Raw genomic sequence first — 25,776 nt, forward strand, 5'->3', positions numbered from 1 at the left:
GTTGATAGATATTGAGACCGCTTCAGTATTTGCAAACACAAGAAAAATTCGTAACTTTTATTTCTGTGGTTTACATTCTTTAGAGTAGGTAAATGAGCTACTGTCTCATTCAAGTAATATAAGCTATTAAGTCAAACTTGCATATTTTATACAGACTTGGAGCATGTGTATTACATCAAAATATTATAACTCTCAAGTGTTATCTAAGTTAAAAGTAAAATCAGTAAGGATGGGGTTAAGTCAGTAGAGTAGGCTGTTATGTTTGAATTTGCAGAAGTAATTTATAGTACTTATAATTATGGCTATAAAATCTAGAATGAAGTGAGGCTTATGAAAACGAAGGACTAGCTAAGGTCTTTTTAAATGGAACAGGATGCCTTACTAAGTGGTGAGTTCCTTCTCCTTGGAAGTATTTAATCAAAGTTTAACTGGACACCTGTCAAGAGTATTTTAGAAGGACTATTATATTAGAGACTGAAATATCTGTCCTCCAAGATCCCATTCATTCCTAAGATTTTTTTAAGTGTAACAATTAATATAAAATTGGTAATACCTGTTAGTCATTAATTATTGTATTAGATTTACACTTCTGTAGTTAGACAATGACTTTTTTTTAAACATATAACTATTTTTTTTAGAGGGAGAGAGAGTGACAGAGCATTAGTTGGGGGAGGGCCAGAGAGAGAGGGATAGAATCTTAACCAGGCTCCACACTAGTGGGCTCGATCTCATGACCCTGAGATCATGACCTGAGCCAAAATCAAGAGTCAGATGCATAACCAACTGAATCCCCCAGGTGCCCCTAACATACGATTACTGTATTGTAGTTATATAAATTTAGCAAGGCTTCATGTTCATAAAGTTTTCAAGACTTAATGCTGACTTTTACTAGGAAAAAACAAATTGCACAGAACTAACTCATAAATATGCAACCCACATATAGGCAAATGTGACATTAGACTAAAATTATGGACTGTGACATGAGGCAGTTTCCCATACCACATCTTTGGCAGAAAGAATCAATAATCAAAGTATATTAAAGAATCAAATATCACAGTAAAACAAATATGTGAGTTTGGCACTTATTATTTTATTCATTATTAAATAAACATAATAAGACCCTATATATAAAACAGGTAATCTTCTAATTAAATTCTGTGATTATAGTCTACCACTAATATTTGTGGGATCTTAGACAGAAATTTAACCTATCTAAACCTCAGATCCTTTGTTGAGTGGAAGTAAAAATACCTCTTATTGAGTTCTTGAGAGAAGAAAAAATAGATGTTTTGTGTAACCACTTAACTGAGTGCAATGATTATGTATTATAAGTAGCAGCTGATTTTTTTTACATAAATTTGATGTCAGGTGATGACTTCTGCACAGTAAAAAAAATCTCATATTTCAAATATTGAAAGAACAAATTGAAATATGTAAGATACATTCTGGAAAGAGAATAAGATATTAAGTAAAAAAAAAAAATCCATGGAGAAAGCTAAGAAGACTATATAAATTTATAGCCTACCTTTTTAAGGTGATAATTTTTAAAAAATATTTATTTATTTATTTTGAGAGGAAGATCACAATCAGAAAGGGCAGAAGGGGAAGGAGAGAGAATCCCACACAGAGGGCTTGATCTCCTGCCCTGAGATCAGGACCTGAGCCCAAATCCAAAGCCAGGTGCTTAACCAACTATGTTACCCAGGTGCCCCAAGGTGATAAAATTGATTTAAGAATCTCCTTCAGACTTCCCAGTTCATTTAACTATCATTTTTTTTAAGTAAGTCTCTTTCTTGTACCATGTTGTATACAAAGTGATCAACAAAAATATAATTTGAAGGGACTAGTGACTTAACTGATCCAGTATCATCACAATAAGAGATATTGAGGGAAAAATTCTTGAAAAAAGACAATATATCTAAGTATTCTGTAGTTCTGGGCAATAATCATTCCTTTTAGTAGTACTGCTGCAATATTTTGCCTTTTTCTTCACTCACATCTATGAGATTTTCTAGTCATATGTCTTTTGCTTACTTTTGCTTGTACATATTTCACCACCCTCTAAAATAAAAGCTGCTTTCAGTGGCAGAATTTAAATATTTGAGCTTTTTTTTTTTTTAAGTTTTCTGTTGGGAATAACACTTAATAGTAATCTGTTGGGAATGCCCACTGGGTAACACTTTTTCCTGACAGAAAGGATCAACTATACTTTGATATTTGGGCACTGACTGATTCTGATAAAGACATGGAAAAGCATCAGATAATACTGACAAGAATCATAGAAATAATTTTAATAATAGTTAAAATTTCTTGACTCATTTTTATTGCCAAAAACTACATTAAGAACCTTATATGTGGGGAGGAGTCAAGATGGTGGAGAAGTAGCAGGCTAAGACTACTTCAGATAGCAGGAGATCAGCTAGATAGCTTATCTAAAGATTGCAAACACCTACAAATCCAACGGGAGATCAAAGAGAAGAAGAACAGCAATTCTAGAAACAGAAAATCAACCACATTCAGAAAGGTAGGACTGGCAGAGAAGTGAATCCAAAGCAACGAGAAGATAGACCACGGGGGGGGGGAGGGGCCGGCTCCTGGCAAACGGTGGAGCAATGGAGTACAAAATCAGGACTTTTAAAAGTCTGTTCCCCTGAGGGACATCACTCCAGAGGCTTAACCGGAGTGAAGCCCACGTGGGTCCAGCGTGGCCTCAGGTCCCGCAGGGTCACAGAAGGATCGGGGGTGTCTGAGTGTCACAGAGCTTACAGGTATTAGAACAGAACGGGGAAGCCGGATACAGAGACAGAGCCGAGGAGTGAGCTCTCAGCTCAGGGTTACCTTGAAACGGTCGCAGGCTCTGTCAGCTCGGAGCGCGGCCGGAGGCCAGGGTGACGGGAGTAATTGGGCACTGTTCTCTGAGGGTGCACTGAGGAGTGGGGCCCCAGGCTCTCAGCTCCTCCAGGCCGGAGACTGGGAGGCCGCCATCTTCATTCCCGTCCTCCGGAACTCTACGGAAAGCGCTCAGGGAACAAAAGCTCCTGAAAGCAACCCAAGCGGATTACTCAGCCTGGCCCCTGATAAGGGCGGTGAAATTCTGCCCAGGGCAAAGACACTTGAGAATCACTACAACAGGCCCCTCCCCCAGAAGATCAACAAGAAATCCAGCCAGGACCAAGTTCACCTACCAAGGAGTGCAGTTTCAATACCAAGGAGAGCAGCGAATTCCACAGGAGGAGAAAGCAAAGCATGGAACTCATGGCTTTCTCCCCATGATTCTTTAGCCTTGCAGTTAATTTAATTTTTTTTCTTTTTCAATTTTTTTTTCTCTTCTTCTGCTAATTTTTTTAAACTTTAAACCTTTTCTTTTTTAACGTTTTTTTATTTAGTTTATCTTATATATATATATATATATATATATATATATATATTTATCCTTGTTATATATTTTCTTTATTCCTTTTCTTTTTTTAATTGTTTTTTTTTTTCTTTCTTTCTTTCCGAACCTCTTTTTATCCCCTTTCTCCTCCCTCACGATTTGGAATCTCTTCTGATTTGGTTAAAGCATATTTTCCTGGGGTTGTTGCCACCCTTTTAGTATTTTACTTGCTCCTTCATATACTCTTATCTGGACAAAATGACAAGGTGGAAAAACTCACCACAAAAAAAAAGAACAAGAGGCAGTACCAAAGGCTAGGGACCTAATCAACACAGACATTGGTAATATGTCAGACCTAGAGTTCAGAATGATGATTCTCAAGGTTCTAGCCGGGCTCAAAAAAGGCATGGAAGATATTAGAGAAACCCTCTTGGGAGATATAAAAGCCTTTTCTGGAGAAATAAAAGAACTAAAATCTAACCAAGTTGAAATAAAAAAAGCTATTAATGAGGTGCAATCAAAAATGGAGGCTCTCACTGCTAGGATAAATTAGGCAGAAGAAAGAATTAGCGTTATCGAAGAACAAATGACAGAGAATAAAGAAGCTGAGCAAAAGAGGGGCAAATAGCTACTGGACCACGAGGGGAGAATTCGAGAGATAAGTGACACCATAAGATGAAACAACATTAGAATCATTGGGATTCCAGAGGAAGAAAGCGAGAGGGGAGCAGAAGGTATATTGGAGAGAATTATTGGAGAGAATTTCCCCAATATGGCAAAGGGAACAAGCATCAAAATCCAGGAGGTTCAGAGAACCCCCCTCAAAATCAGTAAGAATAGGTCCACCCCCTGTCACCTAATAGTAAAATTTACAAGTCTTAGTGACAAAGAGAAAATCCTGAAAGCAGCCCGGGAAAAGAAGTCTGTAACATACAATGGTAAAAATATTAGATTGGCAGCAGACTTATCCACAGAGACCTGGCAGGCCAGAAAGAGCTGGCATGATATATTCAGAGCACTAAATGAGAAAAACATGCAGCCAAGAATACTATATCCCGCTAGGCTATCACTGAAAATAGAAGGGGGGATTAAAAGCTTCCAGGACAAACAAAAACTGAAAGAATTTGCAAACACCAAACCAGCTCTACAGGAAATATTGAAAGGGGTCCTCCAAGCAAAGAGAGAGCCTAAAAGTAGTAGATCAGAAAGGAACAGAGACAATATACAATAACAGTCACCTTACAGGCAATACAATGGCACTAAATTCATCTCTCTCAATAGTTATCCTGAATGTGAATGGGCTAAATGCCTCAATCAAAAGACACAGGGTATCAGAATGGATAAAAAAACAAAACCCATCTATATGTTGCCTACAAGAAACTCATTTTAAACCCGAAGACACCTCCAGATTTAAAGTGAGGGGGTGGAAAAGAATTTACCATGCTAATGGACATCAGAAGAAAGCAGGAGTGGCAATCCTTATATCAGATCAATTAGATTTTAAGCCAAGGACTATAATAAGAGATGAGGAAGGACACTATATCATACTCAAATGGTCTGTCCAACAAGAAGATCTAACAATTTTAAATATCTATGCCCCTAACGTGGGAGCAGCCGACTATATAAACCAATTAATAATAAAATCAAAGAAATACATAATCAATAATACAATAATAGTAGGGGACTTTAACACTTCCCTCACTGAAATGGACAGATCATCCAAGCAAAAGAGCAACAAAGAAATAAAGGCCTTAAATGAAACACTGGACCAGATGGACATCACAGATATATTCAGAACATTTCATCCCAAAGCAACAGAATACACATTCTTCTCTAGTGCACGTGAAACATTCTCCGGAATAGATCACATCCTCGGTCCTACATCAGGTCTCAACCGGGATCAAAAGATTGGGATCATTCCCTGCATATTTTCAGACCACAATGCTCTGAAGCTAGAACTCAATCACAAGAGGAAATTTGGAAAGAACCCAAATACATGGAGACTAAACAGCATCCTTCTAAAGAATGAATGGGTCAACCAGGAAATTAAAGAAGAATTGAAAAAATTCATGGAAACAAATGATAATGAAAACACAATGGTTCAAAATCTGTGGGACACAACAAAGGCAGTCCTGAGAGGAAAATATATAGCGGTACAAGCCTTTCTCAAGAAACAAGAAAGGTCTCAAGTACACAACCTAACCCTACACCTAAAGGAGCTGGAGAAAGAACAAGAAAGAAACCCTAAACCCAGCAGGAGAAAAGAAATCATAAAGATCAGAGCAGAAATCAATGGAATAGAAACCAAAAAAAACCAATAGAACAAATCAACGAAACTAGTAGCTGGTTCTTTGAAAGAGTTAATAAGATTGATAAACCCCTGGCCAGATTTATCAAAAAGAAAAGAGAAAGGGCCCAAATAAATAAAATCATGAATGAAAGAGGAGAGATCACATCTAACACCAAAGAAATACAGACAATTATAAGAACATACTATGAGCAACTCTACGCCAACAAATTTGACAATCTGGAAGAAATGGATGCATTCCTAGAGACATATAAACCTCCACAATTGAACCAGGAAGAAATAGAAAGCCTGAACAGACCCATAACCAGTAAGGAGATTGAAACAGTCATCAAAAATCTCCAAACAAACAAGAGCCCAGGGCCAGATGGCTTCCCGGGGGAATTCTACCAAACATTTAAGGAAGAACTAATTCCTATTCTCCTGAAACTGTTCCAAAAAATAGAAATGGAAGGAAAACTTCCAAACTCATTTTATGAGGCCAGCATCACCTTGATCCCAAAACCAGACAAGGATCCCATCAAAAAAGAGAACTACAGACCAATATCCTTGATGAACACAGTTTCGAAAATTCTCACCAAAATACTAGCCAATAGGATTCAACAGTACATTAATAGGATTATTCACCACGACCAAGTGGGATTTATTCCAGGGCTGCAAGGTTGGTTCAACAACCGCAAATCAATCCATGTGATACAACACATTAATAAAGGAAAGAACAAGAACCATATGATACTCTCCATAGATGCTGAAAAAGCATTTGATAAAGTACAGCATCCCTTCCTGATCAAAACTCTTCAAAGTGTAGGGATAGAGGGCACATACCTCAATATTATCAAAGCCATCTATGCAAAACCCACCGCAAATACCATTCTCAATGGAGAAAAACTGAAAGCTTTTCCGCTAAGGTCAGGAACATGGCAGGGATGTCCGTTATCACCACTGCTATTCAACATAGTACTAGAAGTCCTAGCCTCAGCAATCAGACAACAAAAGGAAATTAAAGGCATCCAAATCGGCAAAGAAGAAGTCAAACTATCACTCTTCGCAGATGATACGATACTCTATGTGGAAAACCCAAAAGACTCCACTCCAAAACTGCTAGAACTTGTACAGGAATTCAGTAAATGTCAGGATATAAAATCAACGCACAGAAATCAGTTGCATTTCTCTACACCAACAACAAGACAGAAGAAAGAGAAATTAAGGAGTCAATCCCATTTACAATTGCACCCAAAACTATAAGATACCTAGGAATAAACCTAACCAAAGAGGCTAAGAATCTATACACAGAAAACTCTAAAGTACTCATGAAAGAAATTAAAGAAGACACAAAGAAATGGAAAAATGTTCCATGCTCCTGGATTGGAAGAATAAATATTGTGAAAATGTCTATGCTATCTAAAGCAATCTACACATTTAATGCAATTCCTATCAAAGTACCATCCATTTTTTTCAAGGAAATGGAACAAATAATCCTAAAATTTATATGGAACCAGAAAAGACCTCGAATAGCCAAAAGAATATTGAAAAAGAAACCCAAAGTTGGTGGCATCACAATTCCGGACTTCAAGTTCTATGACAAAGCTGTCCTCATCAAGACAGCATGGTACTTGCACAAAAACAGACACATAGATCAATGGAACAGAATAGAGATCCCAGAAATAGACCCTCAACTCTTTGGTCAACTAATCTTCGACAAAGATGGAAAGAATGTCCAATGGAAAAAAGACAGCCTCTTCAATAAATGGTGTTGGGAAAATTGGATAGCCACATGCAGAAAAATGAAATTGGATCATTTCCTCACACCACACACGAAAATAGACTCAAAATGGATGAAGGACCTCAATGTGAGAAAGGAATCCATCAAAATCCTTGAGGAGAACACAGGCAGCAACCTCTTCGACCTCAGCCGCAGCAACATCTTCCTAGGAACATCACCAAAGGCAAAGGAAACAAGGGCAAAAATGAACTATTGGGATTTTATCAAGATCAAGAGCTTTTGCACAGCAAAGGAAACAGTTAACAAAACCAAAAGACAAATGACAGAATGGGAGAAGATATTTGCAAACGACATATCAGATAAAGGGCTAGTGTCCAAAACCTATAAAGAACTTAGCAAACTCAACACCCAAAGAACAAATAATCCAATCAAGAAATGGGCAGAAGACATGAACAGACATTTCTTCAAAGAAGACATCCAGATGGCCAAGAGACACATGAAAAAGTGCTCCATATCACTTGGCATCAGGGAAATACAAATCAAAACCACAATGAGATACCACCTCACACCAGTCAAAATGGCTAAAATGAACAAGTCAGGAAATGACAGATGCTGGCGAGGATGTGGAGAAAGGGGAACCCTCCTACACTGTTGGTGGGAATGCAAGCTGGTGCAACCACTCTGGAAAACAGCATGGAGCTTCCTCAAAATGTTGAAAATAGAACTACACTTTGACCCAGCAATTGCACTACTGGGTATTTACCCTAAAGATACAAACGTAGTGATCCAAAAGGGCACATGTTTACAGCAGCAATGTCTACAATAGCCAAACTATGGAAAGAACCTAGATGTCCATACACAGATGAATGGATAAAGAAGGTTTGGTATATATACACAATGGAATACTATGCAGCCATCAAAAGAAATGAAATCTTGCCATTTGCAATGACGTGGATGGAACTAGAGGGTATCATGCTTAGCGAAATAAGTCAATCAGAGAAAGACAACTATCATATGATCTCCCTGATATGAGGGAGAGGAGATTCAACATGGGGGCTTAAGGGGGTAGGAGAAGAGGAAATGAAACAAGATGGGATTGGGAGGGAGACAAACCATAAGTGACTCTTAATCTCACAAAACAAAGTGAGGGTTGATTGGGGGAGGGCGGTGGCGTGAGGTTATGGAAATTGGGGAGGGTATGTGCTGTGGTGAGTTCTGTGAAGTGTGTAAACCTGGCGATTCACAGACCTGTACCCCTGGGGATAAAAATATATTATATATTAATAAAAAATAAAGTTAAAAAAAAGAACTTTTTATGTGTAATTCCAATAAAAACCTCAAAGTTCTAGGTTCTGTGTACATTATAAGTGAGGCAAACAAATTAGGGTGTACAAATGTAGATTGCCTGGCCTTGTCTACAAAACTAGTAAGGCTAATAACTGTGGTACAGATATAGGTTTGTTTGACTAGAAAAGTCATAATTTTAAGAAACTTTCAAGAGTAATTGAACTATGATGAAGAGAACATTGTAGGGGTTTTATGATATAAAAGGGAAATAAAAGAATGTAAAAGTGCTCTTTGTATCACATATCCAAAACTTTTTGCTAAACCAATTTTATTTTCTATCAAAATTGTATTCAGAGATCATTCTATAGGATTTATTTAGAATTCTACATGAAAATTATCACTTGGCTTCCTACCTAGTCTGAGTTTGAATTCATTAACTCAATTATTTTTATATGTATAATATTTACATATTGATGTTTTATTATATTAAGGTATAAACTAAGGAGATTGATAATGAATACATTATTTTGATATTAGTACATACTGTTTTATATTTTCACAAATTATAAATTATTTTATATACAGTTTTCATTTATTGTAGCCCTTTTTTATTAGTTTCACTCTAATTACGTTTATCCATACATTGGAATGGGGAATCTAGTTAGAAGTAAAAAAGAACTTTCAAATAAATGTGCACGTAAGTAGAAATTGATAATGATTTGAAGAAAGTAGGAAGAACGTTTATGACTATGTTTAATTTTTAAAATGTTTTCTTTGATTAAAAGTTACGTAAGATTATAAAAAAAGTTATATATTTCTTTTTTGCATTCCAAACCCCACCTAACCCATTATTAGAGTTCTATTGCTTTAATTCCACTAGCAACTGTGAAGGTTAATAATTTATTCAATGTCTCTCAAAATTTTAGCTATATTTACCTAACAGGAATTCCTTCTCTTTCATTTTCATGTAAAAAGTCTTACTTGTGCTTTATTTTATGAAAGCTCAGTAAACCACTGGCTTCCATCCCCACAGGTAACAAAATGAAATTTCCACAAAATCACGCTAATCATTCTAAAACCTCAGAAACATCATTTTATTAACAGTTTTGATATCTGTGTCTAAATATGCAATATAACATTGACTCTTTGCCAGTTTTATTTCCTAATGTATACAAAGTTTTTAGGAGAGAATGTGAAAAAGAGTGTGTTCTCAAGAAGTATTTGTTGAAGAAATGAATTTTCTTTTTATTTCCTTCTTTTATTCATTAATACACATTTTGAGTATCCATTTGTTAACCAGATATTTTGTTAATCACAATGAATACAAAAGAGATTTAAACATACAAAATTTTGTAGTAATAGAGGTCCTTGCTTAGATATTTTTACCCTGTTCATTAGGATGGGATGGATGCATTATGGCCCTAAAGAGTTAAAAATGTTTAGTTTATAGTGACCAGCTTCACATTCCAATTGTTGAAATCACATGATATGCTTTTGAAGGATGATAACTATTCCAAGTTACATGTTCCAAAAATAGAGTGCTCTTAAATCACAAAATTATATAACTGAGTTTAAAATTACTCAGTTTCTAAGTATTTGGATAGATAAAGCTCATTAGATTTTTGATAGAATTTTATTCATCCACAATTTAAAAGTAAAAGTAACCCATCAGCCTGTAATGCTTCATGTACCAAAGGCTTGTAATTTATTGTGTTCCTGATCCTTCAAGGAAAGAAGAGGTTTTAATAGAAGCAATATTAGGTTCAAGCCATTAATGTTATATATTATTTAGCTGCAACTATCATAATGGTATCTATGAACTTTCTTTGCTCATTATTTTTATGCTTGCTTTAACACAGAAAGAAGCCTGTACTCTTATTCTGTCAGATCCACAGAGCTATGCACTATTGGTCTGAATGAATGCTTGACAAAGAGCTGTCAAGAACTCCTGAGACCCTTTTGCTGATTCATTGGGTGGCAGGCTCTAATAGAAGTTCTTCTCAAGAACAGACAGACTATCCCTGATTTCCAAGCAAAAGGAAAGATCAGTTATGTTGTAATACCTTCTGATCTCAAAATACTCGAGTGTGAATGGTGTGCCATTGACTTAGGATGCTTTTCATTGTTCTATGCTGGTTCCAGACAGCTATGTTTAATAGAGATAAAAATAAATACAGCAGGGCACCTGGGTGGCTCAGTGGGTTAAGCCGCTGCCTTCGGCTCGGGTCATGATCTCAGGGTCCTGGGATCGAGTCCCGCGTCGGGCTCTCTGCTCAGCAGGGAGCCTGCTTCCCTCTCTCTCTCTCTGCCTGCCTCTCTGTCTACTTGTGATCTCTCTCTGTCAAATAAATAAATAAAAATATTTAAAAAAAATAAAAAAAATAAATACAGCAGTCCCTTCTATACTTCTTTTCCCCAGACGGTGAACACAATCATGAAACACATGAAATTAAGAAAAAAAAGCATCTTCTTCCAAAAGGATGCAGTTATATCTCACTCAGCAATTTGCCACAGAGTAAAGGTAAAAACAGTCATGTAAGGAATAAGCATTTTGCAATTGCCATTGAACTAGCTATATGATCATGGGTTAATAATGCCAAGCTCTCTGAAACTTTGTTTCACCTGTAAGCATAAGTGTTAAAATGATAAATAAGTTACATGAATATTAGAAAGATAAGACAAAAATAAATATGGATTGAGCATGGGAGAAACATTATTAATTATTATTTTTATTAAAAATACATTATGGAACATCTGAGAAACAATGTGGATCAAGATCACCCATAATATCAGTATCTTAATCATGAAAGTCAGTGAAACAAACTTATTAACAGTATGATCCCTGAAGTCAGAACAACCTGGGTTTGATTCCAAATAGACTACAAGCTGTGTGATTTAAGGATATAAGGTAGGGGCACCTGGGTGGCTCAGTTGGTTAGGCATCTGCCTTCTGCTCAGGTCATGATCCCAGGGTCCTGGGATCAAGCCATGTGTTGGGCTCCCTCATTGGTGGGGAGCTTGCTTCTCCCTTTACTCCCTGCTCGTGCTAGCTTTTGCTCTATGTTACTATTTTTGCATCTCTCTCTCAAATAGGTAAATATTTAAAACAAAAACAAAAACAAAAAACACTAAAAGGTGACCTTTGGAATGGGAGAAGATGTCTGCAAATGTCGTATCTGATAACGGGTTAGTATCCAAGTATATAAAGAAGTTATAAAACTCAATACCCTGTAAACAAATAATAAAGTTCAGAAATGGGCAGAAGACATGTATAGACATTTTTCCAAAGAATACATACAGAAGGACAAAAGACACTTGTAAAGATTCTCAACATCACTCATCATCAGGGAAATACAAATCAAAACCACAATGAAATATCACCTCACACCAGGAAGAATGGCTAAAATTAACAACACAGAAAACAACAGGTGTTGGAGAGGATTTAGAGAAAGGGGAACCCTCATACACTGTTGGGAGTGCAAACTGTTTCAGTGACTCCTGAAAACAGTATGGAGGTTCCTCAAAAAGTTAAAAATAGAACTATTCTATGATCTAGCAATAGCACTAGTAGGTATTTACCCAAAGGATGCAAAAATATAAATTTGAAAGAGATACTTGCATCCTGATGTTAATGGCAGCATTATCAAAAATAGTCAAATTATGAAAATAACCCAAATTTCCACTTATTGATGAATGGATAAAGAGATGGTGTCTATATACAATGGAATATTGCATAGCCATGAAAAGGATGAAATTTTGCCCTTTGTAGCAACATGTAGCTAGAGAGTATTATGCTAAGCAAAATAAGTCAGCCAGGGAAAGAAAAAAAATATATTTTTTTCTCCTGACGTATCATGTAGTCACATTCTCTTAAAGCAATAGCATTAACTAACATTTTTTTTTTTACTCTTTCAATGTCTCTTATTTATTTTTGGTTATACAGTTTTATTAACACAAGAAAATCATACTATGTCTACTAATTGTTAACCTGTTTTTTTCATTTTAAATGATATTTAATACACAATATTTATGTATCATTTGTACATGAAAATTCCTTATTCTTTTATTCTTATTATGTTACATTAGTCACCATACACTACAACATTAGTTTTTGATGTAGTGTTCCATAATTCATTGTGTATAACACCCAGTGCTCCATGCAATACATGCCTTCCTTAATACCCATCACCGGGTTAACCCATCCCCCACTCTCCTCCCCTTTAAAACCCTCAGTTTGTTTCCTGGAGTCCCTAGTCTATCATGGTTCATCTCCCCCTCTAATTTCCCCACCTACATTTTTCCTTTCCTTCTCCTAATGTCCTCCATACTATTCCTTATATTCCACAAATAAGTGAAACCATATGATAATTGTCTTTCTCTGCTTGACTTATTTCACTCAGCATAATCTCCCCCAATTCCATCCATGTTGGTGCAAATGTTGGGTATTCATCCTTTCTGATGGCTGAGTAATACTCCATTTTATATATATGGACCACATCTTCTTTATCCATTTGCCTCTTGAAGGACATCTTGGCTCTTTCCACAGTTTGGCTGTTGTGGACATTGCTGCTTTAAAGATTGGAGTGCATGTGGCCCTTCTTTTCACTACAACTATATCTCTGGGGTAAATACCCAGTAGTGCAATTGCTGGATCATAGCATAGTTCTATTTTTAAATTTTGAGGAACCTCCACACTCTTTTCCAAAGTGGCTGTACCAACTTGCATTCCCACCAAGCGTGTAAGAGGGTTTCCCTTTCTCCACAACCTTTCCAACATTTGTTATTTCTTGCCTTAACAAGTTTTGCCATTCTAACTGGTGTAAGGTGGTATCTCAGTGTGGTTTTGATTTGAATTTCCCTGATGGCTAATTATGGTGAACATTTTTTCATATGTCTGTTAGCCATTTGCATGTCTTCTTTGGAAGTGTCTGTTCATGTCTTTTGCCCATTTTTTTGACTTGAGTATTTCTTTTTTGGGTGTTGAGTTTGAGAAGTTCTTTGTAGATCTTGGATACCAGCCCTTTATCTGTAGTGTCTTTTGCAAATATATTCTCTAAGTCCATGGGTTGCCTCTTTGTTTAATTGACTGTTTCCTTTGCTTTGCAGAAGCTTTTTTATCTTGATGAGGTCCCAAAAGTTCATTTTCACTTTTGTTTCCCTTGCCTTTAGAGATGTGTCTTGAAAGAAGTTGCTGTGGCCAATGTCAAAGAGATTACTGCCTATGTTCTCCTCTAGCATTTTGATGGATTCCTGTGTCACACTGAGATCTTTCATCCATTTAGAATTTATCTTTGTGTATGGTGGAAAAGAATAGCCAAGTGTCATTCTTCTATTTATAGCTGTCCAGTTTCCCAAGCACAATTTATTAAAGAGACTTTGTCTCTTTTCCATTGGATAGTTTTCCTTGTTTTGTTGAAGATTAGTTGACCATAGAGTTGAGGTTCCATATCTGGGCTCTCTATTCTGTCCCATTGATCTGTTGTCTGTTTTTGTGCCAGTACCATGCTGTCTTGGTGATCACAGCTTTGTAATATATCTTGAAAGCAGGCAACATGATACCCCCAGCTTTGCTTTTCTCTTTCAATATTTCCTTGGCAATTCAGGGTCTTTTCTGGTTCCATAAAAATTTTAAGATTGTTTGTTCCAGCACTCTGAAAAATGCCATTAGTATTTTGATCTGGATGGCGTTGAAAGTATAGGTTGCTCTGGGCAACATAGACGTTTTAACAATGTGTATTCTTCCAATCTGTGAGCATGGAATGTTTTTCCATCTTTTTGTGTCTTCTTCAGTTTCTTTCATAAGTGTTCTGTAGTTTCTAGAGTATAGACCCTTCACCTCTTTAATTAGGTTTATTCCAAGGTATCTTATGGTGTTTGGTGCTATTGTAAATGGAATCGATTCCCTAATTTTTCTTTCTATAGTTTCATTGTTAGTGTATGGGAAAGCAGCTGATATCTGTGCATTAATTTTCTCTCCTGCCACATTACTGAATTGTTGTATGAGTGCTAGTAATTTGGAGGTGGAGTCTTTTGGGTTTTCCACATAAAGTATCATGTCATCTGCGAAGAGAGAGAGTTTGAAGAGAGTTGCCAATTTGAATATCTTTTATTTCTTTTTATTTTCTAAGTGCTGTTGCTAGGACTTCCAGTACTATGTTGAACAGTAATGGTGAGAATGGGCATTATTGTCATGTTCCTGATCTTAAGGGAAAGGCTCTCAGCTTTTCCCCACTGAGAATGATATTCGCTGTGGGCTTTTCATAGATGGTTTTTATGAAATTGAGGAATGTTTCCCTCTATCCCTACACTCTGAAGAGTTTTAATCAGGAAAGGATGCTGTATTTTGTCAAATGCTTTTCTGCATCAATTGAGAGGACCATATGGTTCTTGTCTCTTCTCTTGTTAATGTGGTCTATCACACCAATTGATTTGTGAATGTTGAACCACCCTTGCATCCCAGGGATAAATCCTACCTGAGCATGATGGATATCCTTTTAATGTACTGTTATGTACTATTAGCTAGGATCTTGTTGAGAATTTTGGCATCCATATTCAACAGAGATGTTAGCCTGTAATTCTCCTTTTTGATGGGTCTTTGCCTGGTTTTGGGATCAAGGTAATACTGGCCATATGGAAAGAGTCTGGAAGTTTTCTTCTTTTCTATTTTTTTTAAAGATTTTATTTATTTATTTGACAGACAGAGATCACAAGTAGGCAGAGAGGCAGGCAGAGAGAGAGGAAGGGAAGCAGGCTCCCTGCTGAGCCAAGAGCCTGATGCAGGGCTTGATCCCAGGATCACAACATGAGCCAAAGGCAGAGGCTTTAACCGATTGAGCCACCCAGGCACCCCTCCATTTCTATTTTTTTTGAAAGAACTTCAGGAGAATAGGTATTATTTCTTCTTGGAATGTTTGGTACAATTCCCCAGGGAATCCATCAGATCCTGGACTCTTGTTTTTTGGGAGGTTTTTGATCACTGCTTCAGTCTTGTTACTGGTTATTGGTCTATTCGTGTTGTCGATTTCTTCCTGTTTCAGTCTTGGTAGTTTATAGGTTTCCAGGAATGCACCCATTTCTTCCAGGTTGCTTAATTTATTGGCGTATACCTGGTGATAATAATTTCTGATAATTATTTCTATTTCCTTTTTGTTAGTCATGATCTCTCCCCTTTCAATCATAATTTTATTAATTTGGGTCTTTATTCTTTTGGATAAGTCTGATTAGTGGTTTAGTGATCTTATTAATTCTTTCAAAGAACCAGCTCCTAGTTTTGTTGCTCTGCTCTACTGTATTTCTGGATTCTAATTAATTGTTCTCTGCTCTAATCTTTATTTCTCTTTTCTTGTGTGACTTAGGCTTTATTTTTTGTTCTTTCTCCAGTTCTTTAAGGTATATATAGTTAATTTTTGTATTCTGGATTTTTCTGTTTTTTTGAGTGAGACTTGGATGGCTATGTTTTTCCCCCATAGGACCACCTTTGCAGTATCCCATGGGTTTTGGACCAATGTGTTTCATTCTCATTGATTTCCATGAATTGTTTAAATTCTTCTTTAATTTCCTGGTTGACCCAAACATTCTTAAGCAGGATGGTCTTTAGCTTCCAAGTGTTTGAATTTCTTCCAAATGTTTTCTTGTGACTGAATTCTAGTTTCAAAGTATTGTGGTCTCAGATTATGCAGAGAATAATCTCAGTCTTTTGGTATCAGTTGAGACCTGATTTGTGACCCAGTATGTCATCTATTCTGGAGAAAGTTCCATGTGCATTCGAGAAGAATGAGTTTTCTGTTGTTTTAGAGTGAAATGTTCTGTGTTTATCTATGAGGTCAGTCTGGTCCAATGTGTCATTCAGAGCTCTTGTTTCTTTATTGGTTTTCTGTTTGGTGATCTGTCTGTTGCCGAGAGTGGAGTGTTGAGGTCTTCTATTATTAATGTATTATTATCAATATGTCTCTTTATTTTGGTTAACAGTTGCCTTATGTAGTTGGTTGCTCCCATGTTGTGGGCATAGATATTTACAATTGTTAGATCCTCTTATTGGACAGACCCTTTTAGCATGATATAGTGTCCTTCTGTATCTCTAACTACAGTCTTTAGCTTAAAATCTAATTTGTCTGATATGAGAATTGCTACCCCAGCTTTCTTTTGAGGTATGTTGGCATGAAAGATGGTTCTCCATCCCTTCACTTTCAGTCTGGATGTATCCTTAGATTCAAAATGAGTCTCTTGTAGAGAACATATATATGGGTCCTGTCTTTTTATCCAATCTGCAATGCTGTATTTAGGCTGTTCACGTTAAGAGTGATTATTGAAAGATACTCTTTTATTGTCATCATGTTGCCTCTGAAGTCCTTGTTTCTATAGATTGTCTCTATAATTTGCTGTTCTGTATCACTCTTGGGGTCTTTCTCCTTTTATAGAAACCCGCCCCCTTAATATTTCTTTCAGGACCAGCTTGGTGGTCACATATTCTTTCAGCTTCTGCTGATCTTGGAAGCTCCATGTCTTTCCCTCCATTTTGAATGACAGCCTTGCTGGATAAAGTATCCTTGGCTGCATGTTCTTCTCACTTAGTACCCTGATATTGTCTTGCCAGCACTTTCTGGCTTGTCAGATCTCTGTGGACAGGTCTGATATTATTCTGATCTTCCTCCCTTTGTAGATAAGAAATCTCTTCCCCCTTGCTACTTTCAAGACAGTTTCCTTGCATCTAAGATTTGCAAATTGTACTAATGGATTTCGTGGCATTGGTCTGTTCTCAGTCATCTTAGGAGGGGTCCTTTCTGCCTCTTGGAAACAAATGCTTGTTTCCTTCCCCACATTAGGAAAGTTCTCAACTACAATTTGCTCAAATATATCTTCTAGATAGATCTCTCTCTCTCTCTCTCGCGCTCTCTCCATCCCCTCAGGGATCCCAATAATTCTGATATTGGAACATTTCGTTGAGTCACTAATCTCTTTCAGTTTGATTCCTTGGGTTTTAATTTGTTTTTCCCATGTTACTTCTGTTTCCTTTTTATCTATCATCTTATCCTCTAGCTCATTAATTCATTCTTTTGCCTCTACCCTGGCAGTCAGAGTATCCAGTTTAGACTGAAATTTATTCATAGCATTTTTAAGTTTAGTCCTATTAGATCTCATTTCTGCCCTTAGAGAGTCTATATTGTTAATATTTTTCTCAAGCCTAGATATTGCCTTGATACTTGTTACCCTGAAGCCTATTTCTGACATCTTGATTATATCCGTATCCATTAGTTCTGTGGCAGAGGCCACAGTCTCTGGTTCTTTCCTTTGTTGGGGGTTCCTCCTCTTAATCATTCTGTTGAGGGATGGTTCAGGGAATGTACAGAATCCAAATTATTGAACACAATCCAAGCAAGATGCGCCTGTTTTTTAGGGACCTTACAGTTGTCAGACCCTTGTTCTTTCAGCCTGTCTTCTGGGGGAGGGGCCTGCCACGCTGTTACTCAGTCAACCTTGTTTGGGCAGAGTTGCCCTGCCCTGTGTGTGAGGGGGTTGGGCTCAGTGAAAACTGGTTTGGCGGGGGGGTACTTTTGTTCACTCGTGGCTTTCCCTGGTGGCTTTCCACATCTCTTTCAAGAGTCAGAGCAGAAGTGACCATATCCAAACCTCTGTCTCAGGTCAAAGAGATCACAGTCTACTCTCCACTAAGCTCTCCAAGCCACACTGTCTCCATTTCTGTCAGTGCTGCTTTTTTAAAAAACCACAACATTCTGGGTTGTGTATCCCACAGCAGCACTCCCAGCCCTCACTTCCAGGTTTGGGCACCTCACTGCCCTTTGTGCTTCTAAAACTGCTAGCTGGCCCTGGTTCCCATGCATGCCCCTGCAGCTTCAGGTTTTAGGCTGGGAGGCTGCCCTAAAGTCCTTTCCCTGCTCCTACGGGTCTATCAATTCTGTGCCAGGTCCCCAGCGTAGGACACTTTTACCCTCCTGTGTTATTTCACCTTCCCAGTGTCAGGGTTTATGGCGGCTCCCTCCCGCTTCTGTTTATCTTCCAATATCTGCCCATAGAATCATGGCTTCCTTGAGAACAACCACTTGAGATACTATGTTTGTAGAGATTGAGGTACATCTTCTTACATCTCAGGCTGATTTTGTGGGTGTTCAGAGAGGTCACGTAGATATCCAGTCATTTCAGGGGACTGGTTGAAATAGGGTCCCCTACTCTTCTACCATCTTTTACCTCTCAAATTCCTATTCTTTTTAAATGAATGCAAAGTTTTCTCTTTGTTCCTACACTGTTGGTGGGAATGCAGGTTGGTGCAGTCACTCTGGAAAACAGCATGGAGTTTCCTCAGAAAGTTGAAAATGGAGCTACCCTACACCCAGCAGTTGCACTACTGGGTATTTACCCTAAAGATGTAATGATCCGAAGGGGCACATGCACCTGAATGTTTATAGCAACACAATAGCCAAACTATGGAAAGAACCTAGATGTCCATCAACAGATGAATGGATAAAGAAGATGTGGTGTATATATATACAATGGAATACTATGCGGCCATCAAAAGAAATGAAATTTCTTGCCATTTGTGATGACATACATGGAACTAGAGGGTATTATGCTGAGCGAAATAAGTCAATCAGAGAAAGACAATTATCATATGATCTCCCTGATATTAGGAATTTGAGAGGCAGAGTTGAGGGGTTGAGGGATAGGGAAGGAAAAAAATGAAACAAGATGGGATTAGGAGGGAGACAAACCATAAGAGACTTTTAATCTCACAAAACAAACTGAGGGTTGCTGGAGGAAGGAGGTAAGGAGAGGGTGGTTGGGTTATGGACATTGGGGAGGGTACGTGCTATGATGAGTGCTATGAAGTGTGTAAGCCTGACAATTCACAGACCTGTACCCCTGGGACTAATATTACATTATATGTTAATTTAAAAAAAAATTTCCCTTTGTTTAGATGCCCATAGTATTTTTTTGTCAGTTTCTATCACTAGACATTCAGAGTATTTCCATTTGTTTTGTTTTTTTAAAAATGATAGCATGATCATCTTTTTTTTTTTTTTTAGACAGGCATTTACACACCTCTCTAAATACATTTTAAGGTTAAGCTTATAAAAGCAAAATGGCTGAGTCAATATGTACACATTAGAATTTTGGTTATAAATTTATATGTAGCACTCTTATGAAGAAGTATCAATTCTCATTTTATTCATTTACAACTGATAATTTATTAAAAAGGTTGATTTAAGCATTTGCACTGGAGACTTCAATCTTGAGTCCTAGGTCAGTACTGATGGAAATAATCTGTTTAATAATCTTGGAAGGACTGTGAAAATCAGTGAGTTGTTTGTGGATCCTCTTTTGAGAATGATCCCAAGTCTTAAAACCTTCACCGCAAGTTTTTCTTGTAGTGATTCTGAGTCTTGGTAGGCATCTGAACTGTCCTTTCACTTTGAGTTTCTTTTCCTTTGTGCCTCTGATCAAGTAAGCACATACCTTCTCCACAGATTTTGTGTTGCATTTGTTTAGAATAATTCTTATTCAGTGAATCACAGCCTCTGGTACCACAGGTGTCTTCCCATGGTCTATCAAAGGAATAGCTATGGCACAGCTTCCTGACCAACTTGTTCCTCACCAAGAGCAGACAGCCATGAGTTAGGAGTGGGAGCAAGGTATCCAGAGCTCCCCTGTGGCTGAGACTACATCTTCCTCAAAGAGTTAAATTCTCATTTTAAAGTTTGAGCATACATAGTGGTATGCTGATAAATGCTTAACAACTGGTTCTCTGGCTTAAAAACAAACTAACAGAAGAAACTCTCTTTCTTGATAGTGATTGACAAACTCCATGGTAAAAGCCCTCCAGCCAGTGTCAATATCAAGCATGATGTTAGTGATGTCAGAGTTACACAAAAATGAACAAAATCAGCTCTCACAGGTTGGGAAAGCTCTCTCTAGTGTGCCACTGATTGTGTTTCCTCACAATCCCTTAACTGTGGGTGCTATCAAACATTTAAACATTTCCATATTCCATCATATTTTATAGATTAGCAGAGGCATTTCTTTTTATTTTTATTTACATTTATTTAATAATAAATGAATAGTTTTTGTAATAGTTGTTTTCCTGGTACCTGTGTGTTCATGTTCTGTGCTTCATTTCCATAGGATTGTTCATCTCTCTATAATTGATTTGAACCTCTTCTTGCTGTAGAAAGAAAAGCATTCTTTTTTTTAAAGTTGTCAATATTTGTTTTATTTGTCATTTATCTTTTAACTTCTATTATGATTTTGTATTTGTGTGCTGCAGAGTTTTTAATTTTTATGAAATCAAATGTATTATGTCTTCTTTTAGGATTCAGATTTGTAATAATTAGAAATGAATTAGAAAACACAGGTAAATTAATGTATGTCTTTGGATGTCAATTTTCTTACCTGTTAAGTAGGAGTTGATGGCTATATTTCTTTGTAGCTCAAATAGTATATAATCCTTTAAAACATTTTTACCTTGGTTTGTTTAACCTGGGTTATTTCTCTGAGAATCAAGTCTTAGAAAAACTTCACTCAGCAAAATAATCCACTATTCACTAGCAATTTACTTGAGGACAAACCTTCAGTTGTATTCTGTTCCTACTGCTTGCCAAATGTGTGGAAAATTTCCCAACCAAATGACTAGGTTCTTTCTTAAAATGAGAGCAGTCCCCATGTTGTGGTTCTAATGGGTGGGAGGTCAGTTTTAGTGGGAGATGAGTTCTTCCTCTTGGATATGTTTTCTCATGTCCAGCAAGAATTTCTACTTATGAAATCTCACCACATAATCCTTCTGTAGTGTATTCTGTAAATTTCCACTGTAACTTTCCTACATTTTTTTCATAGAACAAAAGACAAGAAGATATAAACATAAGCAACTTTCAAATTGTGATTTCTTATCAGTTGTAGATGAGTCTTTTAAGTAATATAGATTTAAGACCAGTGATCTTCTCTTTATCTTCAAATTCATGCTCCATTTTTCTACCAGAATATCAGGATCAGAGGACCTTAGATGAAAGATACTGGACTAGATTACAAAACATAAATAAGATACAGCTGGACCAAAAAAACGTGTGTGTGTTTGTGTGTGTGTGTGTGTGTGTGTGTGTGTAATTTAGCTGCATTGTGTTTTCAGCACAGAAACTGGTTGTATTTTAAAATACTGCTCATAATTTGAGGATTAAAATATATTTAGTATTTAAAAATATGGTCATTAGGATCCTAGACAAGTTCATAAATTTCTATTTAACAGATTAAGTATCTAAAGAAAAAAAATATTAAAAGGAATGGTAGGGAACAGAATGTGGATCCTGGGAAATGAAGGAGCAGTGATTGGAAGAGATTTTCCCTCTGCTCTCTTTTGCTATTCTGATTGTTGCTGCTCAAGGTTATCGAGGGCTGCAATTAGAGAAAATGTATGGAGAGATGTGTTAACAGTAAGAAGAAATGGAGAAATAGAAGTCTCGTCCTTTACATATTCATTTTACCTCAAAGCTCTGAGCTGGTAACAGGCAGATGTAGTATTCCAAAATAGTTATGTATTTCTTCCTCCCCCTTCTTTCTTCCTCATGTCTCTTCTCTATTTCTCTGCTCATGTCTTAGCTCATCAGATCCAAATTTTGATGAACTAGCATTATAGCGAGGTAGGAAAGAAGAATCAGACTAGTGTAAATGTGATTGGTGTAGGGTCAGAAACTGCATCTGACAGGGAGGGGACCTGTAGTAAATAGGAGAAAGCTGAGAAATAAATGGAGATTCTGCAAAACAAAGGGGAGACAAAAGAAAAAGCTCTTTCTCTGTAGTACATGAAAGCAAGGCTTTTTTTTTTTTTTTTAACCTTGTATTTTTACAACAGTTTCAAATTTATAGTAAAACTGAAAGGAAGGTACAGAGGTTTTCCATATGCCTCGTGCCCCTGCATGTGAATATCTTCCCTCATTATCAACAACTCCTGCCAGAGTGGTACATTTATAATGTATGATGAACCAACAATGACCCATTGTAATCACTTGAAGTCCAAATTTACCTTAGGGTTCTCTCCTGGGATTTTACATTCTATAGGTCCAGATGAATGTATAATGACATGTATCTGTCGTTATAGTACCATACAGATTATTTTCACTGCCCTGAAAATCCTGTATGCTCCACCTATACATCCTTCCCACTCCAATCTCTGGAAGCCACTGATCTTGTTACTGTTTCCATAGTTTTGCTTTAATGAGAATGCCATATAGTTGGAATCATACAGTAGGTAGCCTTTTTAAGTTGGCTTTTCACTTAGTTATGTACATCTAAGTTTCCTCCATGTCTTTGCATGGCTTTATAGTTCATTTCCTCTTAGTGCTAAATAAAATTTCACTTTCTAATGTACTACAGTTTATTTATCCATTTGCCTATTGAAGGACATCTTGGTTGCTTCTAAGTTTTGGCAGTTATGAATAAAGATGCTGTAACCGTTGGCATGCAGGCTTTTTTGTGGACATGTTTCCAACTCCTTTGGGTAAATTCCAAGGAGTATAGTTGCTGGATCATTTGATATGAAGTTGTTTAGTTTTATAAGAAACCATCAAACCTTCTAAGTGTCTGTACCATTTTGCATTCCCAGCAGCAATGAATGAGAGTTGTTCCACATCCTTGTCAGCTTTTGGTATTGTCAGTTTTCTGGATTTTAGAATAGCTCTGTAGCCAAAGACTTCACCATTTTCTAAAAATATGACTAACACTTCTAAATAACATTGATTAAGCAATAATAGTATTGATTATTTATTTATTTATTTATTTATTTATTTTAGAGAGAGAGCACATGTGCATGTGCATGCACTGGAGGGGAATGGAGGGGCAGAGGAAGAAGGAGAGAGAATCTCAAGCAGATTCCTCACTGAGCAAGGAGCTGACACAGGGCTGGATCTCATGATCCTGACATCATGACCGGAGCTGAAACATAAGTCAGACATCTAACCAACTGAGCTCTCCAGGTTCCCCAGCAGCAGAAATAGCAGTGATAAAACAAGTGTGTACTTCTAATTTAACCCCCCCTTTTTTGGTCCTTAGTGGTAATATGTTACTGAATGGAGTAAAATTATAAAACTTAAAATCTTAAAAGTTTAAACCGAAATTATATAGCTTCTTATCAAATTCAGGAATCTCCTTTAAAAAACTTCTTAGAAGTCAATTATGTAGATATTGATTTCCTAATTTTATCCATGAGATACCTTCTCTGTAGGGGTCATTTGCTCAGTAGCAACAAGGGAGCCAGTAAAGCAAGTGTTTGAGCTTATGGTCTCTAGATAAATTATTTTGTTCCTACTAACAGGATCTTAGGCAAGACATTGGAGAAACTTCCTATTTCAGACTCCTCACCCCAAAAATGGACAAAATAGAGTATTTTAAGTATTGAACCCGAAAATGTATATTAAGTGATTAGGATATGCTGATACCTACCTAAATCTTGGTAGATTTTCGTGATTATTAACTATATATAAGAAAATGACATTTATTGAACTAAAATGTTTCCACTTGAAGTCCAACTACTTCTTCTTAAGATTATCTAGCTTTGCTAATGAAGGACGGAAAGGGGACCTATGTAGTAGCTCATGATTACATCACTACCTTTCTCTTTTATTCCTTTTACAAATATAAAGTTTTTACCTTCAAGGTTCATTCCCAATCAGCTACATCCTTGATTTATATGCATATATTATCAAAGTAGAAGATGCTTCCGACCTGCTCCCCAGAAAGTAGAAGAAGTTTCCGACCTGCTCCCCAATACTGTAATATCTTGGGAGCCATTGGTTAAGTGTAATGAATACAGAACATGGTGCAGTAGATATGTCTAAAGTTAAGCCCACAGTGCAAAATCAAGTCTCTCCCAGCCCTTGCCTCCTTGTTCATTGTCTTGCCATCATTATAACAACTTCCTCTTAAAAAAAAAAAAAAGAGGGGGGAACTTAATAGTTCTCTGTAATCTAAGAAAAATCATGAAGAATAAAATATTCATGCTTTTCAAGATAAGGCAGTCTTATTTTCTTGATTTTTAGTTTCCTTACGTTGCTCATAGTTTTTCATATAATTATCTGCAATATTAGTACATACCAGTTGATCAGACAGCATTTAAAATATCACCACTGGCTCAGCACCTCACACCATTAGTACCAGGGGCAATGCTGGGAGGTAGAGATAGCTTTACAAACAAAAATCAACATCAATACATAAAATATATGGTGATTCAGATATTTGTCAATCATAAATAGCAAATATGGAGAAGAAGAATAGCTCTAATGCTAACTGTACCAAGTATCTATGGGTGTTTTCATTGTGGTAAGAAGAACCTAGAAGAGAGTGAGGCACTTTCAAGTGCCTTTATTCTCTTCTAGTAGGAGCAACAGCTTCTCTTTGTCACTGACATAATTTGTGAGTACGTTTAGCAAGAATATAATCATGTATCTTTTGAATATCATTATGACCATTTTCTCATTGGCCACATCTTACTAACTGTATCTCTTAGCTTCCCTTAGAAATTCTTCAGGTAAACAGAGGAAATGCATAGAAAAATCCTGTAAGTGTATTCATTTGTCATTAGCTTACTAAATTTTACTTTAAAATTACAAATTAGAACCAAAAATTACAGCTTTCAGTTTTTAAAAATGAGTAGATTTCAAACACTGCCTAGTAAAATTTAAGACTGCTAACAGTGAACAACTGGTGTTTTCAGGTGATAGTTTGTAAGAATCTGACATCATATATAATTGAAAGCTTTAACTTTTTTTTTTTTAGGAATTATCAGAGCCACACATTTATTGGACTTTTTTACTATATGTGTTGTATTTTGTATTATATACATTGTATTTTATACTATGTAGGCTGTTCTTTTTTTAAAATTTTTTAGTTGACTTTATTTTTTAGGACAGGTTTGTGTTCACAGAAAAGAGTGTGGGGATAGTACAGAGATTTCCCATCTACCCCCTCTTCCCAAACATTCTTTTATCAATATCCCCTACCAGTGATACATGTGTTACATATGATACACCTATATTGACACATTATAGTAACCCCAAATCCATAGTTACATTACAGTTTACTCTCAGTGTT

General features: G+C 36.7%; 1 pseudogene; it reads right to left on the reverse strand.

The window, feature by feature from the left end:
* Positions 1-19,908: 19,908 nt before the first annotated feature.
* On the reverse strand, positions 19,909-24,349 carry LOC116863864 (annotated as a pseudogene).
* Between the last annotated feature and the right edge of the window lie 1,427 nt (positions 24,350-25,776).

The sequence above is a fragment of the Lontra canadensis genome, unplaced genomic scaffold (assembly GCF_010015895.1).
Source record: "Lontra canadensis isolate GAN:19392208 unplaced genomic scaffold, GSC_riverotter_1.0 scaffold4, whole genome shotgun sequence".
Classification (NCBI taxonomy): Eukaryota; Metazoa; Chordata; class Mammalia; order Carnivora; family Mustelidae; genus Lontra; species Lontra canadensis.